This window comes from Rattus norvegicus, chromosome 11 (genome assembly GCF_036323735.1).
Source record: "Rattus norvegicus strain BN/NHsdMcwi chromosome 11, GRCr8, whole genome shotgun sequence".
Lineage (NCBI taxonomy): Eukaryota > Metazoa > Chordata > Mammalia > Rodentia > Muridae > Rattus > Rattus norvegicus.
Genome location: NC_086029.1, coordinates 85,980,315 through 85,995,951, shown reverse-complemented (window position 1 = coordinate 85,995,951; position 15,637 = coordinate 85,980,315). Strand labels below are relative to the sequence as shown.

The 15,637-nt window shown below is 39.5% G+C and overlaps 1 protein-coding gene and 1 pseudogene across 3 annotated transcripts in view; one reads left to right on the top strand and one right to left on the bottom strand.

The window, feature by feature from the left end:
* Positions 1-15,637, bottom strand: part of Fgf12 (fibroblast growth factor 12) — a 567,597-nt gene that overhangs the window by 73,592 nt on the left and 478,368 nt on the right. The gene's annotated exons all lie outside the window — the stretch shown is intronic.
* Positions 4,477-4,634, top strand: LOC120095792 (U2 spliceosomal RNA; annotated as a pseudogene).

Genomic DNA, 15,637 nt, shown 5'->3' with positions numbered 1-15,637 from the left:
CAGTGGCCTGATAACATGACACAACAGAACTGGCTCTAGATCTCATCTGTCCTTCAGAACTCCCTGTGGGATGGACCACTTAAGGCCTATCTAAACCTATCTGCTCTCTCTGCTTGGCCTCCATTCATAGATTTCCACAAAAGTATGGATAGCAGAGTTTCATCCTCTAATCATAATCTACTCCACCTACAAGTCTGTGTGCCAGAGCCAGTTACAAAGCGGAGAGAGATACCTAAAACTCATAGCCCAATGAGGTTTTTCCTAGCTGACTCTCCATCTCTCCAGTCCTGGCAGATCTCCAGGGTCTCAGGACCATCTCAGAGCACAGAGATTGTGTCCGGTGTTCCTTCAAACAGTCACATAAAATAAGTTCAATTTAAAAAGGTATGTGTTAATGATTTGGTCACACAAACCCTTTCTAGTTTCCAAAGAGCCTCATGGAGCCTGCCTAGATATTTTTTTTAAGCCATCGCATCACATGATGCAATCTTAAGGCCACCTTGAAAATGTGCCCCTGTTTGCATCTGCTTCCTTATCCAGAGTTACAATGCTGACCATGGTGGCGATTTATCCAGTGTATGGACATTCTGAGTTTCTACTAAGTGCAAGGCACCTGTGGACCTGGCAATGCTATCCAAGGAAAGCTCGAGTTCCACAGTAATTTGAAAAACTGTATTTTTTTTTCCTTTGTAATTTCTAGATATTTGTTATCAAGACACGGCACCATATTATCCCGTTCTCTGACAGATCACCCTGCTGTTGTTTCTACAGAAAATCTGTGCTTCTTTTCTATTGACATTTCTCCGACTTACTATTTCATTTCCTTGCAGGTACGGAAAACCGTTCCCAAATTACTCATAACCCAGGTCTCTTGTAAATGGAACAGTATCCCATTATGACACTGGTCATGAAGGTCAGCCCTTGGCCACCACATGATCCTCCCTGCTTTGCACCCATTATCTCCAACAGTAAGATGGAAATTGTATCTCAAGTTTTTAGTTTCACATGTAAGACAAGACCCCTGCCCCCTTGCCTGGGAAGTAAATGAAATTACGCGTTGTTCTATGAAATGAAGTTTTTTATCACACAGTTTCCACATATTAAAATTTTTGCTTTCCCTTTAAATAAAAATATCTCCATATCCTATAATACACAATACCTTCAAAAATGCCAGACAATCGGAACCTTCTGTGAACAATTTCACGTAAAAGAAGTAATCAACTTTTCCTAGGCAGTCAGGGTGGAAAAACAATCTCCAGACCATTATCTTGTCCCTTTGTCATTTTTATCTTAGAAATCAAATTTAATTCTTAAGGTTGTTGAGCTTAAAAAGAAATCTTCAAAGCCATCATCTGGAAGGAAGGGAACTGGGGTCTAGGGAAATGCAGAGCACATAGAACATACACTCTGGTTTCAACCCGATGACTTCACTGTACTGTAATTTTGCTTTATTGCACTGGGTGATAAATGCCTTAATAATTGAATATAAAGGGAGAAAGAAGATGAATTCGCTGAAGCAGATAATTTGATATTTCCATTGTGTTTGCTTTACTGGATTATCTGTATGGGTGTGTGGTATGAAGGAAGCTCTGAACGAAAGTGTCCTGTGTGAAGGTGTGCTGTAGATAAGGGTCTAGTCAGGTCAAGAACACCACAGCTTCAGACCCATGGGAAGATGGTAAAGCCTTTGATGGGCTGGGCCCAAGGAAATGGCGAGCCTTCCAGTCTAGTCTGTATGTGAATATTAGCAATGCATGCAGACAATCACTGATATAGTGTTCTCAGCTTATAAATGTGTGGCCTGAAGGCTGCTCCCTTCACAGATATTAGCTAAAGCTGTCTCCTCGATCCAGCTGTATACCATAAAACCCAATCTCTTTGTTTATCTGTAGGCAGTAACTGCCTCCTGGTTGATTTGTATGTGATGAACAAGCTGGGTTTCCTGGATGCACCGGTTTCTCTGTCAGAGCCCAGTCAACCGGACATCAGCTATTTCTCTCTGTGTGTTTGCTTTTCTTCATTCCCTCCTTGTCCCAGGTCAGGACTTCCCCCGAAAATGTGCTGGAAGGAGCACCAAGGCAAACAGGCTTAGTGGGTACCATATGCTACACACTAACAGGACAATAGGACGATGATCAAAAACGTGTTCTGTAACAGATTAACATAGCATACTTTGTCATCCACCCATTCTGCTGGCCTCCTGTCCCTGGAGTTCTCTTGTCCTTAGTTTCCCTAAAAAGAGAGATGTTAACAGTGGCACCCCCATAGGCTTGTATTGAGGACGAAATGAGTTAGTAAGTGTGTGATCCTGTAAAAACTGCCAGAGCCAAAGCCCATAAGCATTGATGCTATGGTTGTCCTCATTCCTAAATTCAAGAGTTACTTTTCTCCTACTCTTTCCATGTTTGTTTTAAACTGTCAACCTTTTCACCTACATCAAGCCAAGACAAGGAAATCCCACGCAGGGGAAGATTAGGTGGGTGGAGCTGTCTGCATTACCACTGACAAATCGTCTCTCTCATGGAAAAGATACACACAGAAATCGCACAACGCTTTCTGAGCAATACAGTATCTGTAGGCTTGCCTTATTACAAATTCCTTCATAACCATTTTAAAATGGACAACTTAAAAATGCTTAGTAGTCTATGAAAATAATGGGGGAATCAAATGTAAGGACTTTAACAATGTCTTCCTTGAAATAGATTTTAAATTATATAATGTGTCTAGTTCTTTGAAAATCTTCCTGTGCCCATTTCCATTGGAAAAGACCATCCCCGCCCAACCCTATCCCAGACCCAGTGCACAAAAAGGCACACAAATAAAATGAAAGTAACTTAGCAAGGCAATTTACTTATGCAAGACAGTGTGCAAAGACCCACATGGCTAGCAAGCACCAGGGAAGGACGGTCTCGGTCTCTTGTTTTTCAGTTGATCACAGGGTGGTTACAGTGCCTCAGCCCATTGGTGGGAGCTGGATCTCACACTCTGGTGTCTTTAGTTAACTCATACTCTGCATGAACTGGATGGGTATGAGAGAAAGTCAAATCTTAGGTGTCAGGCTTCCAGGGTTTGGGTAAACAAATACATACACAGGAAATTTCCCAGATCAGGGAGGTTTAGAAAATGCTGCTCCCTCACAGCTTAGCCACCATTTGGTTTTCATTGAAAAACCAAATATAACAATATTTCTCACACTGTTTCCATTAGCAATCTATAATGCATAATAAGGGGTTATTGTTGATAGTCGAGAGATCAAGTTGTATTCGTTAACTTTGAAAGGGGTAAATTTATGCAGATAAATTGGATTTACCGAATTTAAATGCTCTTATATGACCATTTGTGCCTCCTTTGAGGCTGGTTCGTCTGGAGGATATAGCTTATGGGTGTTTAAAAGAGGGCAGGAACTTTGACTAAAACTAAGTATAGGGAGAAAATAGAAAAAAAACTGTTTGAATGAACCTCCTATCTGTGTAATAACAACTTCTGGTTCAGTCCTGTTGCAGAATTTGCTGAGCATTTGCAGAATTAAAATGCACACCTTGGTTGATGGACACAATGCAGACCTCAGCTCCTGGTCCTGGCCCTTTCTGTTGTCTCTTATCCGCCTAAGTTAGATTTAGCCTTGGAAGTAGTTATGTGGACAATGCAATGTTAAAAACATGACATAAATATCTCTATGTGTAACTTAACCATCAGAAGCTCTGAGAAATGGTTTTCCATTTGGCTTGCCATGAGATAAACAAGGAAGTGTACAAAAATTAAAACACACCATCAAAATTATTTTGGTATATATGGCTTTAGCTTTGGTATTATGCCTTTAAGGCCTCATGGGACATTTTCCTGGGGTAGAGTAATAGGGACCAATAGATGTGTAATCCTGCAAAGCCTTCCCAAGCCTACAGGCACTGCACTGGCAGCTGCTGCTGTCATTATTTCAGATTCAAGAGTTACTTACATTTAGAATAACTAAAACCATCCATGTCTCTTTTTAAGGTACTAGAAAATGTGAATTATGAGGGGTACCCCAAAACCTACAGATTCAGAATTCTTTCAGAAAATCTAGAAAAGGGATTCAAAGAACTATGGTTTTTGGTTTTTTTAAATATGGTTAAATATATTTTTGGAGACAAGTTCTAATTCTGTAGACTAGAATGGTTTCTAACTCGTGATTCACCGCTCTTAGCTTCACCATTGCTAGGATTTTAGCTGTGCAAAACCGCTTACTTCAGGTAGTGTGATGCTTTGATGCATGCTTAAAAAATGGCAAAGTAGGAGCTGGAGAGATGGCTCAGGGGTAAAGAGCACTGGCTGCTCTTCCGGAGGTCCTGAGTTCAATTCCCAGAAACCACATGGTGGCTCTACAACCATCTGTAATGGAATCCAGTGATGCCCTCTCCTGGAGTATCTGAAGACAGTGACAGTCTACTCACATACATAAAATACATATATAAATACTTAAAATGTAATAATAAAATCATCGCTTCTCGGCCTTTTGGCTAAGATCAAGTGTAGTAATAATAAAATCAATCACCTAATTTTCCCTATCATTTTTATAATGATGCATTTGAAATTACTGTTTTAAGGGTCAAGGTGTATAACACATTATTGTTGACTATACTCAATTTGGAGGCTATTATGCTACAAGAAATATTCAAGGCACAAAGGAACAAACACAAACTCTTTTATACACAAACTCTTAATAAATTTAATTTCATGGAGGTAGAGTGTAAAAAGATGACTACTAGAGACCGGGCTTAAGCTAAAGGGGAAGGTGGGTAGAATTTGTTGATCAAAGGGTAAAAAGTTAAAAACAAACAAGAGGAACAAATTTGAAGGAATCAGTGAGTTACCAAGCAGTTCAAATTATTCTGATTTTCTTTTTTTTTTTTTTTTGGTTCTTTTTTCGGAGCTGGGGACCAAACCCAGGGCCTTGCGCTTCCTAGGTAAGCACTCTACCACTGAGCTAAATCCCCAGCCCCCTGATTTTCAATCAAGGTTGAGAACAATCTTACCTTGAATAGTACTGAAGACCTCAATCAGGCATTGTAATTTGCTTCCACTCAATTAGTAACTACCTAGTACTTTCATGTGCATTTGTCGACCCTCACTGAGCTAATCTATATTCTTTAGAAGTTGATCCTTCTCCGGAATTTCCTGGCTTTTATAGTAACAAGAGGATACCAATCAAGCCTCAGGCATTGTGTATGTGCATGCATCTGTGTGTGTGTTACTGATAACTGAACCTAGTGCCTTAATCATGTTATTTGAATACTCTACTATTGTACTATTGAGATGTTTGAATGTCTTGGGAGATATATAATATACATATATATATATATGTATATATATATATATATAATTGAATTCTTGAATTCTGTTTTAGTTTTTTTCATTCCACCTGAATTGACTGAAATTTAGTTTTTGGATATCTACTGTTCTTTTCATATTATACTCATCTCACTTCTTTTAGAAGCCTTTCCTCTGCCATCAAATCAAATGTAATGATATATGTGGTCTCTCTTTTTATTTTTATTACAACTCATGTATACTCGGTCTCCTGAGAAACACATATAAATACAGCATACTAGTCATCAGGAAATATCATGAGCCAATAAACAAAAACAACTGCCTCCTGGGAGCAAAGTGCTATGCTAGACCCCATGTGACTCATGTGTGTTGGTGCATCAATTAACAGTCCTAACAACACTGAAGACATGTGCTATGACACAGGACTGATCACAGCAACTAGGACAGAGTTCAATATACTACTACCTCAGTATATACCAAAGTAAAGGCCAGTCTGGACTACACAGTACTTTATCTCAAAATAAGCAAATATAAACAAAATAAAACAAAAAATTATGGATAAAAATGTGTTTTCAAGAAGTTAATTTAAAGACCTAGAAATAACAAGAGACATAAGAGGTTTTCTGGAGACATGAGTTGTGGTTTACAGCAGAGACTTCTACAGGAACCTTTTTCTTTACTTCTTTCTTGGTTTCTTTGATCTGATCTCTAGTTTCTCTCTTATTCTGATAAAATGAGAACATAGTAGTCCTCTGAACATGGGCTGACCACAAGTGTCCTGGAAGCATTGCTTCAAATCATGTAGAAGGCAAAGAAGCAAACTAATATATTTATGTGGTTCTATAAAAAGTCATATTAAAGGGATAAGACTGGACACCAGGCAGACAGTGGCTTAACCACGGCTGGTATTACTGGAAGTTTATCTGCAGTCAAAAACTTCCACCATATCATCTCTCCCTTTCCTGTTCTGCCTCCAAACTCTCCCACATACCCATCCTTGCTCTTTTTAAAATTTATGGTAAGGTGTCTTTTAAACACTAATGGTGTTGGAAACGGGACAGGTACGAATAGCACAAGAACAAATGACTTTGTCCTCTAAAACCTCACAGAGTGCTTTAAATATTAACATTCAAAACTGAGTATTGGACAATGTGGCTCAGGTCTGTTAATGAAAAAACAGGCCACTGATTTGAAAAAAGACCAAAGAGGTAGGAGGGAGGAGGCTGAAGGTGAAAATTATGCCATTGTATTATAATTCCTCCCCAAAGGGTTGAGTGGAGGAACAAGAAAGAAATGTGAATAACACAGCAACAGACTTAAAAAGGTTTGTGATGAGATCAGTACACATAGATTGGGAAACAACGCACCAAGATAATACAAAGAATGCAATTAAAATCTTAGAAATGTGAGGTTAAGGTAGTCAAATATTTATTGATATGTAAAATACAGAATTTTTTTAAATGCTGAAGTACGCCCAAATGACTGGTATAAGGTAAGGCGTACCTTATATACAATACTTGTAATTTAATACCATGCAGATTTCATGGTAGGTGGACCTAAGGACACAAAATAAAATGAAGTCCTCTTTTAATAAAAGAGAGATGACAACTAATATATATTTGCTCTCTTGGTCCAACTCGATCTTTTTTGAGACAAAGTTTTGCTATGTAGCCTAAGCTAGCCCCAAACGGTTTACACCATCTTGCTTTAGTGTCCAGTGTGCTGAAATTTCACACTAGCATCACCATACCTAGCTTTTAAATTTAGCATTGATCACAAAGGTATTTGAGAAGAGGAACTTATAGGAGTAAAGAGAGAAAATGGCAGCCAGATTTCAACTATAAATCCAGAAAGGAAATATGCATGGCAGAAGACAGCAGACAAAGGAATTAAAGCCTAACAGGGCCTCAGTCATAGCTGTGAATGTAGGACTTAGATCTTCATACTAATCAGATTAGTGAAGAAAATGCCACACAGTCCATATTTCCTATTCTCTAACTTTCAAGATTAACTGTGTGCTACTCATCTGCATTGTAGGGAGAGGGACACAGTGCCTTACTGAGGTCACCTCAATACACATCCACAGGAAATTCAATTCTCACTTCAGACACCTTTGCATTTAACTTGAAGGATTTGGTAGAATCCTTGGATATGATTATTGGAGTTCAGATGTTTATCCTTGAAAAGTGTCACAGCCAGAGACTCGGAGGGGAAGAATCGACGGTGGTGTATGTTCTTGCTGTCAGGTTTCACGTGCTTCAGCACAGGGTTCCCTGGGGGTTAGAATTGGCAGAGGCCAATTGAATTGGGAAGCTATATCCTTCTCAGATACTCAAAAATAATAATATTATCTTAGAAAGAGGCCATGACAATATATGATACGCATAGTGCAGATGAAATAGGGGGAATTTTGATATACCCTTAGGCATAGTTAACTGATACCTACTAAGTGACCCCAATACAACACATTCTATCTCCCCGTTTAATTAATATTTATACCAGACTGACTTCTCAATCTGGATCCTTGTGAATACATTTTCACTATCTTTTCTACTTTAAGAGCAAGCCAGAATTTTGGATTCAGGAAAACAAACATCAAATTAAAATTCTGTCTCTCCATTTTGATACTAACGAAAACATCTCCACATTTCATGGCCTTCCCGTTGGGCTGGATAGACATCCTTACCACTACTTTTCGTCTTTCCCACTCTGCCTCTGTCCAGCCTTTATCATAGACTCACAGAGTACATTTTTATTGTCAATATTTTATACCAAATTATAACATTACAAGAAAGAAATCTCAGAATTTTTAAGACAAGACTAGCTCCTTTTAGCTATGTACCTTAGACAGATTTTACTTATCAAAGGCGCCTGAACACTGAATATTACAGGTTACCTAGGAAACTCGCAGTGGCTACACTTAAAACAACACAGAGCCTCCATGACTGAGTCTGAATGCCATTTTTAAAAGCTCTATTTTGGGGATGGTAAAAGGAATAGTTAACACGTGGAGAGCAGCGCACAGCCACTTCTTTATTTAGGCTTTCCTTCTCTTTATTCTTCTTCACATCTGTGTCTGCTAGAGTCGCTGTTAAGAGGAGTAAAACTGATCAAGAGTGATGTCCACAGGATGTAATGGTTTGGCCTCTCCAAAGATATGAAAGGTAATTGTTCATCTTTAGATCTTTTGGCATCCACGAATGTGAGGAAACGGTGTGAGTAGCTTTGTGTGGCCATGACAAAATACAGGCCTGCATATACAGGCAAGCAGTGAGTGTCTACTGTCATTCATGATTTCAGCACAGATGGTGGGGAGTATGGCAGAATAGCTCATAGCCGAGCATCCAGAGACAGAGAGAGGAGAATTCTATATCACATGGTTTTCTCTTATGTACCCTACCTAGGCCTCTGGCCTACTGGTTGACCTCACCCATTCTGAAAGCACCCTCCACTACCAATGGAGATGTGCTTTCCCAATCTCCTAAAGAATTTTCAATCCAATTAATATCATTTTCCCATTCATGTATGTACATTCATAAATTTATGTGCATCACATGCATGCAGGTAACCAAGGAAGCATGATGAGGGCATTGGACAATTTGGAACTGGAGTTATAGACAGTCATGAATTGTGCCCTGGGACCTGAACACCCAAGTTGTGTGCAAGAGCAGTAAATGTTCTTAACCATAGAGGCATTGCTTTAACTCTGACAGTCACTTTTGAGTCCAGATAAACCTTCACACTGACCATCTATCCTGCTTGTCTAACCTAATCTAATCATAGTAGATGGTAGTGGGAAATAATGAATGGTTCACCATTTTACTTGTCAATTTTGTAGGCTTGAATATTTCTCTTAATTAAGTGTCCATTGCATACAAGCTGTATTGAGAAATACAAACTCGAATTGGGATGAAACCTGGAAAGCTGAAAATATACAGCTTAGCTGACAAATACCAATTGCAGTGTGCAAGTTTAAAACTTCATAATATTTGCTACTGAAATAATGTGGTCCTGTTATATCATTCACTATCACAAAAGTGACAAAAATTTTCCTTTTAAATTCTCCTCCTGATGCAATAAACTATACCAAAAATCCACATCCTCGTGCCTCATAAAATGAAGCGATAACGTCCTCACAGAGGGAGATGTATTTCTGAAAGCCCATAGCTATGAGCAAGGTCACCTTGGCTACAGTTAGTCCTAGAAGCACCACTGAGAAAATGCCCGAGGCTAGAACTTTGTCAGATAATCTGAGAGCTGTTGCCATGTTTTCTGAAATCCAATTACCAAGTCCTTTATTACTACAGGCAAAGTGTGGAGCTTTTCTGTATCTAAAGGAGTCAGAGGGCTATAGCTCTGTACAAAGAGGTCTAGGAAGCGTGTCTGGTTGGTGATGCTGATGATAGACAGAAAGGCTGACAATGATGCTACTCTCTAAAACCCACATTTCTGGTCCACTCACTTAAAAGCAGATGTGAAACATGCCACAGGAGGGAGAGATATTTTCCTTTCCTTCTTGTTAGGTTGAAACCTGGAACAAATGGATGAGGTGCCCATTTAACATATCAAAGTTCTGGCCACCTGGCTCTCCCAGCATCCCTCAATCCCTACCTGACTAGTATATTCTGACCCCAACCTTGAAATCTCCAGCCCAGGAGGCTGGGCTACCCTTCCTAATATTATCTAACCATATTGGTTACCTGACTCTTTGGGCCTCCTGGCTGCAGCATCTAGTTCCCTTCTTTCTCCTCTCCCCACCCCTCCTCCCTCCTCTTCTCCTCACAGGGCTCAGGGTCATGTCTACTCTGGACTCTCACAGATGTTTCTGCCTCTGGCTATTCTCTCCCACAGATCTACAATAAACTTCCCCTACCATCTCTAGGAGCAATCACCTCCTTTCCTTTTTATTTCCTTTTAAAAATCACTTCTTTCTCACCAACACCTTGTGTTATACAATAAATAAAAATTATGCAAATATGACAAAGCAAGTAAAGAACACATTTTTGAGATGAAATCTCAAGCCTCCCAGGTTTCGGTTGTACGTGTTTAAATCTCTAAGGCTTGATTGTCTCCTTTTGTAGAAATTAGTTTTAATTATAATCCAACCTCAAAGATTTGTTAAGCAGAAATGAAAGGAAAAGGGTGAAGTGCCTGGCGTGATGTCAATCAAACATGGGTATGAAGATGAATTCTGAGCCATAGACAATGCTCAGGGTGACCAAGGCTAGCCTGCTCGGTGAAGCCTCTCCTTGCAATGTCTCTTTCTTTCCTCTGCAGTCTCCTGCAGCAGGTAAAGAAATCAGCAGATAACATACAGATTTCTGGTTCCCCACCCTGAATTTTGAGTCAAAGCGAGCTCAGCAGTAGGCCTGGGACTTTGCATTTTTCACTGTCAGTGAGTACAGTGGGAGTAACCAACAACTTGCTGGTGTGATCGAAGGCCCAGGGCATAGGAGCGATCTCAGATCTGGTTGTGTAAATCTGTCTGGTAGAAATCCTACAGCTGGGGAGCTCATATACCTGAAGAGGGAAACTCCTATTGTTATTTTTGCAAAGTAGGCAGAACACCAAATCGCCTTCCAGTAACTTTATCCATTAGTAAATGCAGCTCTCACTTCTCACCAGAGAAGCTTCTCCTTCTAGTTGATGATGGTTAACTGGGAGACTTACACCAGAGGAATGACTGCGGGATGCTTAGTGACAAGTCAATGTTTATAACACCATCATCCCCCAAATGCTCTGAAAGCACCGAGGAAGAAGGAGCAGAACAATAATGATGGCCAGAGGTTAAGGAGTGCCCTTAGTGAAGAGTATCTTCTGGAGATGACGGGACTACAGCACTTGTAAACTTAGGACCCTCTGAAACTGCCATCACAAGGCCGGCACAAGATGAAACCGCCCTGAAGAATGACTGGGCGAGGGGCTTGAGACCCTATTTCTAGTCGGGAGCTATTAACAGTCAATGGCTGCTGGGGGAGGACGAATCTGTTTCCTTCAGAGAGTTGAATCTTATAAGTTCTACAAACAAACACATGTGTGTACGTTGAATGGCCCCCACACATAAATGTGAGGGCAGTTCTAATTGAACTCTGAAAGGAAGAGGTTGTGAGGTTGGTGAGGATATAAGAGTTGAGAGAAGTTGGAGAAGGAGATGACATGGATATGATCAAGATACATTTTATACAAGTATGAAATTGTCAAAGAGTAAATAGAGGATGACAGATTATATGTTCTCAATGCTATTTAACTTAAAAAATCACATTGTACACAGTAAGTCTTATCAATTTATAAAAAATAAAATTTATAACAAAATAAAGAGATAAATGTAATTATATTTTCCTTCTGTCTATCAGGTCAATACACCTGATAAATATACTACCAGGAGGGTCTGACAGTGAAACTGCGGCTGCTTCAGTTTTCAGCCTGTATGTAACCTTGGGAACATAAGTCATTGATTTATGACTACCTGTTAAAGTGAACAAATCTCTCTCTCTCTCTCTCTCTCTCTCTCTCTCTCTCTCTCTCTCTCTCTCTCTCTCCTATATAATAAGCACACACAAAGAGAGAGAATAAGAGAGAGAGACCTTACAATACATAACTCTTGAGCAGCATTATGCAATGTCAATTCTGTCTCCTCATACCTGAGGCAATTTTAGGAAACAGAACTCTGACACCCCCGTTGCAGTATTAACCAGTATTAACCAGTATTAACCAGTACTCCAGTCCTCTGTCTTAGCTGGTGAGGTTTCCTTCCCCCTGTTTATGGCAATGCCTATTAAACCTTCTTTCTCTACATCTAGACTATTAAGCAGTCAATAGAGTATGTATTGATTGTTTCCTGGTGTTTCCCTTCATGTGTTTACCAGAATACATTTAACTAAGGGAAAGCTTTCCTTCTCCCTAGAAATGATGAAATCCCACTTCATTTCTGTGTGTAAAATGGCTGAATAGGTGAGCAGCAACTGTAGGAAACTGAGGAAGAATTGATTGTAGGTCAAGGGTGGTCCTAAGTAATCCTTATTGACAGATGCAGGTCAATGACTGGTTAATGAAGGCCAAGCCACACAGATGTTACTTTCTACCTGGGCTGGAAATGGAGCAACTCAGAACCATTAGAAATGTACAACTCCAAAAGAGAATGCTAAAGGGCAAAAGCTTAAGGAAGAAACGGAACAGTCAAATTCCTCTTTTTACTCTCTGGAAGTGGAAGTGACTATTTGCAAAGCCATGTGTGTTTGTTGGTATAAATACATACATACATACATACATACATACATACATACATACATACATACATACATACATACATGAATGGACCATCTGGAAAGAGCAGGTGTTAGAAGAAGGGCACAAGGAACTGCTTCAGTGGTCAATTGTCCAATATGGTGTGGCAGTTGATCATGTTCATTTCAAAATTGCTGAGAGGGCGAGTTGTAGCTTTTCTTCTTGCAAAATAACGACAGCTCAGTTAGGTAACACCTATGTTAATGAGCGTAATTTAATCATTGCACAATGCGTGCATATATCAAAATGTCACATTGTGCCCACAGATATATGCACTCACTATTTGTCAATTAAGAAGAAAACTAAGACAGATGACTAGAGAAGATCCACCAAGTAAGAAGCAGCCCCTGTGTTTGAGACCGAGCACCTTCCTCTGCTAAACACATTACACCTAGGCATGCCAACTGCATTGCAGGGGCTGAGAATGCATAAAAGTTGGACGAGTCCCAGCAGCACCAACTCTGTCCCCATCACAGCTTCATTGTGTCTGTTGCAGCAAGGTTTCCAAGCCAACCTGTCAAGGCTCATCACCTCCATGCAGTGTTCTCTGACAAGACACTAAAACGTTCTGAACTTAATCACAGACACCCTGCCTTCAGGGATTCTCCCTTAAGAGAAAAAAAAACAGTCTTGTAGTATAGAAGATAAAACATAATTACCATCGTGGTTTTAGGGAAAAAAATTTGTTGCAAGAAGTACACGCTATATTACGAGGGAATCCATAATCCGTGTGTGCTTGGGGCACTGTAACCAGCAGGATAGATGCAAAAGAAGAGGAATGCCTCACTAATTCCCTTCTATCTTTGCTTTCAAGGTCTCAGTAGTTATTTTGTACAACTGTAAAATTCTGCACCTGGCAGAAAAGAAAGGTTGGAAAATAGACAAGTTGAGACCCATGCCATTCCAGCTTCTTCTTTACCCTTCTCCCTCCTCTCAATAATTCCATGAACTACACAGACAGCATAACCTCCATCCCAAGGCTGGTCCTTCAATTTCAGGCTCTGTCGAGTGTGCTGCACTGTGAGAGCAAGACCTCTTAGCTACTAGTGAATTGGGACATCCCAAACCAGCCATCTATAGTATAGTATCTGGTATGTGGCTGATGCACAATAAATTTTTGGTATCAAATGAATAAAATTATATACAAGCTGAGCCCTTAGAGGGTCAAGCCCAGCAATTTAATAAGTGACTACTTAAAATTTAAGCCTTAAAATACTGTCGACAGAATGAGTAATGTGGGTAGAATAAATAGTTATATGATGGTATAATACAAATGTTGGTTAAAAAGGAGAGAGCATTTATCATATTCTAATATATTAATAGATGAGAAGGCAAACATCACTTTATACTACATAACACAATGTAATGTTTCGAAAATAAATTATAGGTTCTGGAGAGTACAAAGTTCAGTTTTAAAGAGCATAAAATGAAGGAAAAGTAAATTCCTATGACAATGAATATATAAAATGATATAAATGAACATGATTCAGCCAAAGTTTGTACAGCTACAGAACACGGTGTAAAGAGAGAGATTTATTCAAGAAGCCCCAAGAACAAAGACCTTGTAGTCTATTTAATAATTAGGAATTCCAAAGTTTGAAGAGCTAGGAAAAGTCACTTCTAATTCACTTTGCTCATTGTCAAACGGTGAACTTTTCCATTATAAAATGTATCCACATGTAAAAATTAAATAATACATTCTAGGAGAAAAACCTTTTCAGAGATCCCCACTGCCGCCCGAGCTGCTCTGTAATTTGACAGAGAAATACATTTTAACAATAGCGTTAGGGTGTATGCACACAGGAGTCAGAAAACAGCAATTGGAAGCAAAAGCAAAAGCGAATTAGGTTTCCTAATCTCAGGAAAGCATAGATTAGCTATAGAGTCAATGAAGAACAAGTCTGCCTTCCTCTTACAGAAAAGACAAACTAGGTTCGTTGCTGTTTATGGTTAAACCTCTGCTTCTCAAGGGTTGGGCTATGTCCCACCTGTAACCTTAGCTACCAATGTATCTGTACCGCCTTTTCCAGGAAGGTCAAACATGTCTTTGTTTCAAAAAAGTTGTTCACAACCATCTTGCAACCCTACCTTTGTTCCAAAGGATTAAATGGCAGCCTATGACTAACTTTTATTCCTACCGCCTTGCAAGCATGTCTTTGTTTCAGAGGAACTAGCTTATTATGATTATGTTCTGCTCCTGTGACCTTGCCTGTTTTGCCCATCAGATCCCTCATTTGGAGACTCCATACCCTGAGCTACAAAAGCCTTGTCTTCTTCATGTGCAATGCTGACTTCAAGAACCCCACCTTAGGGGGAGGCATCCAATGCACACAATTGAAGAAGTTTGCTTTACTTACTTTAATTAATTTGGCCATGATGATTTGGGGTGGTGGTCTTTCTCCTCCCATTTTTGGGGATTAATAATAGAACATTGCTAAGACGCCTTCATCACACTCTTGCCCTAAATTTGTGTTTGATGCCTGCAACTTTGTATCTTTCAGACTGAGCCTCACTGGAGGGGTGATTATTCTCACATACACAGTTTACTGTGTGTCCAAGAAGCAAACATGTGAAACTGACTTAGACACAGTGTGATACTTTAATGTTAGATGATTCAGGGAAAAAGACACATCCAAGTCACCTGAGAATCAAGGTGCACAGGTTCAAAAAAAAACATTTTTTTTTCTTGAGAGAATGTGGTTAATTTTTGACGAGAATTGACGTGAGATTGACCTTGAATTTCACATAGGAAAAAAAATAATCATTCTATTTTATCCTCTATTTTTGTATTATTCTAAAGGTAAAGGCCTCCCCTGTGTGAATTTTAAATAAGACAGTAAGAGGACTTGGAATACATGAAATGACACCCGAAAATACTTCAATCTACCAGCTCAGATAACCTCTTAAGCTATGAAATGGGGTTGACAATAGAGAGAGTGGACATGGTCTCAGAGCTTTCAAAACAGGAATCAGCCTTCAATAGAGCTAAACACAGTAAGCAGAGAATGACCTACTTAAGGAAATCATTGACCTTTGTAATCTGTAA